The following is a 3,802-nucleotide window of genomic DNA, read 5'->3' as shown; positions in this document are numbered from 1 at the left end:
CCCAGGCGTCTCAAAGGCCATCAGGGGCTCAAAAAAGCGCCCGTTACCTCAGATGGCAGACACAGATGTCGACACGGAGTCTGACTCCAGTGTCGACGAGGTTGAGACATATACACAATCCACTAGGAACATCCGTTACATGATCTCGGCAATGAAAAATGTGTTACGCATTTCTGACATGAACCCAAGTACCACATAAAAGGGGTTTTATTTTTGGGGAGAAAAAGCAGCCAGTGTTTTGTTCCCCCATCAGATGAATGAATGAAGTGTGTAAAGTAGCGTGGGTTCCCCCGATAAGAAACTGGTAATTTCTAAAAAGTTACTGATGGCGTACCCTTTCCCGCCAGAGGATAGGTCACGTTGGGAGATATCCCTTAGGGTGCATAAGGCGCTCACACGTTTGTCAAAAAAGGTGTCACTGCCGTCTTAGGATACGGCCACCTTGAAGGAGCCTGCTGATAAAAAAGCAGACGGCTATCCTGAAGTCTGTATATACACACTCAGGTTATATACTGAGACCTGCAATTGCCTCAGCATAAATAGTGCTGCTGCAGCGTGGTCTGATACCCAGTCAGATAATATTAATACTCTAAGACAGGGATAATAGTTTGCTAACATAGAGCATATTAAAGACGTCGTCTTAGATATAAAGGATGCACAGAGGGATATTTGCCGGCTGGCATCCAGAATTAATGCAATGTCCATTCTGCCAGGAGGGTATTAGAAACCCGGCAGTGGACAGGTGATGCTGCCTATAAAAGGCACATGGAGATTCTGCCTTATAAGGGTGAGGAATTTTTGGGGATGGTCTCTGGGACCTCGTATCCACGGCAACAGCTGGGAAGAAAATTTTTTACCTCAGGTTTCCTCACAGCCTAAGAAAGCACTGTATTTTCAGGTACAGTCCTTTCGGCTTCAGAAAAGCAAGCAGGTCAAAGGCGCTTCCTTTCTGCACAGAGACAAGGGAAGAAGGAAAAAGCTGCACCAGCAGCCAGTTCCCAGGATCAAAAATCTTCCCCCGCTTCCTCTGAGTCCACCGCATGACGTTGGGGCTCCACAGGTGGAGACAGGTGCGGTAGGGGCGCGTCTCGGGAACTGCAGGGACCAGTGGGCTTGCCCACAGGTGGATCCCTAGGTTCTGCAAATAGTATCACAGGGATACAGGCTGGAGTTCGAGGCGACTCCCCCTCGCCGTTACCTCACATCAGCCTTGCCTGCTGCCCTCGGAGAAAGGTAGTACTGGCGGCAATTCACAAGCTGTACTTCCAGCAGGTGAAATCAAGGTACCCCTCCTTCAACAAGGCCGGGGTTACTATTCCAAAATGTTGTGGTACCGAAACCAGACGGTTCGGTGAGACCCATTCTAAAATTGAAAGCCTTAAACACTTATATACGAAGGTTCAAGTTCAAAATGGAATCGCTCAGGGCGATTATTGCAAGCCTGGAGAATTTCATGGTATCACTGGACATCAAGGATGCTTACCTGCATGTCCCTATTTACCCTCTTCACCAGGAGTACCTCAAAATTGTGGTACAGGATTGTCATTACCAATTCCAGACGTTGCCGTTGGTCTGTCCCCGGCACCGAGGTATTTACCAAGGTAATGGCCAAAATAATTATCCCGTACTTGGACGATCTCCTTATAAAGGCGAGGTCCAGGGAGCAGTTGTTCGGCGGAGTAGCACTATCTCGGGAAGTGCTACAACAGCACGGCTGGATTCTGAATATTCCAAAGTCGCAGCTGGTTCCTACGACGCGTCTACTGTTCCTGGGTATGGTTCTGGACACAGAACAGGATAAAAAGGGTTTCTCCCGGAGGAGAAGTCCAAGGAGTTGTCGTCTCTAGACAGAGACCTCCTAATACGTATACAGGTGTCGGTGCATCAATGCACGCGAGCCCTGGGAAGGATGGTAGCTTCTTACGAAGAAATTCCATTCGCCAGGTCCCATGCAAGGATTTTCCAGTGGGATCTGTTGGACAAGTGGTACGGATCGCATCTTCAGATGCATCGGCTGATAACCCTGTCTCCAAGGACCAGGGTGTCGCTGTTGTGGTGGCTGCAGAGTGCCCATCTTCTAGAGGGCCGCAGGTTCGGCATACAGGACTGGGTCCTGGTGACCACGGATGCCAGCCTTCGAGGCTGGGGGGCAGTCACACAGGGAAGAAACTTCCAAGGCTATGGAAAAGTCAGGAGACTTCCCTACACATAAATATTCTGGAACTAAGGGCCATTTACAATGCCCTAAGTCAGGCTAGACCCCTGCTTCAACACCGGCCGGTGCTGATCCAGTCAGACAACATCACGGCGGTCGCTCATGTAAACCGACAGGGCGGCACAAGAAGCAGGATGGCGATGGCAGAAGCCACAAGGATTCTCCGATGGGCGGAAAATCATGTGTTAGCACTGTCAGCAGTGTTCATTCCCGGAGTGGACAACTGAGAAGCAGACTTTCTCAGAAGACACGACCTCCACCCGGGAGAGTGGGGACTTCATCCAGAAGTTTTCCAAATGATTGTACACCATTGGGAAAGGCTACAGGTGGACATGATGGCGTCCCACCTCAACAAAAAGCTACAAAGATATTGCGCCAGGTCAAGGGACCCTCAGGCGATAGCTGTGGACGCTCTGGTAACACCGTGGGTGTACCAGTCGGTGTATGTGTTCCCTTCTCTGCCTCTCTTACCCAGGGTAATGAGAATAATAAGAGAGTCATTGTTCCGGGTTGGCCAAGAAGAGCTTGGTAACCAGAACTCCAAGAAATGATCTCAGAGGACCCATGGCCTCTGCCGCTCAGACAGGACCTGCTGCAGCAGGGGGCCTGTCTGTTCCAAGACGTACCGCGGCTGCGTTTGACGGCATGGCGGTTGAACGCCGTATACTGAAGGAAAAGGGCATTCCGGAGGAAGTTATCCCTACGCTATTTAAAGCTAGGAAAGAAGTGAACGCAAACCATTATCACCGCATATGGTGGAAATATGTTGCGTGCTGTGAGGCCAGGAAGGCTCCAAAGGAGAAATTTCAGCTAGGTCGATTTCTGCACTTCCTACAGTCCGAGGTGACTATGGGCCTAAAATTGGGTTCCATGAAGGTCCAGATTTCGGCTCTATCGATTTTCTTCCAAAATAGAACTGGCTTCACTGCCTGAAGTTCGGACTTTTGTTAAGGGAGTGCTGCATAGTCAGCCCCCGTTTGTGCCTCAAGTGGCACCGTGGGATCTCAACGTGGTGTTGGATTTCCTGAAGTCGCATTGGGTTGAGCCACATAAATCCGTGGAGCTACAATACCTCACGTGGAAAGTGGTCATGCTGTGGTCCGTGGCGTCGGCCAGGCGTGTATCAGAATTGGCGGCTTTGTCATACAAAAGCCCTTATCTGTATTTTATATGGATAAGGCGGAATTGAGGACTCGTTCCCAATTCCTTCCTAAGGTGGTATCGGTTTTTCATGTGAACCAACCTATTGTGGTGCCTGCGGCTACTTGGGACTTGGAGGATTCCAAGTTACTGGACGTAGTCAGAGCCCTGAAAAGTATATGTTTCCAGGACGGCTGGAGTCAGGAAAACTGACTCGCTATTTATCCTGTATGCACCCAACAAGCTGGGTGCTCCTGCTTCTAAGCAGACTATTGCTCGCTGGATCTGTAGCACGATTCAACTTGCACATGCTGCGGCTGGACTGCCGCACCCTAAATCTGTAAAAGCCCATTCCACGAGGAAAGTGGGCTCTTCTTGGGTGGCTGCCCGAGGGGTCTCGGCTTTACAACTTTGCCGAGCTGTTACTTGGTCGGGTTCAAACATTTT

The sequence above is a fragment of the Pseudophryne corroboree genome, chromosome 6 (genome assembly GCF_028390025.1).
Source record: "Pseudophryne corroboree isolate aPseCor3 chromosome 6, aPseCor3.hap2, whole genome shotgun sequence".
Taxonomy (NCBI): domain Eukaryota; kingdom Metazoa; phylum Chordata; class Amphibia; order Anura; family Myobatrachidae; genus Pseudophryne; species Pseudophryne corroboree.
This window is presented reverse-complemented; position numbering follows the sequence as displayed.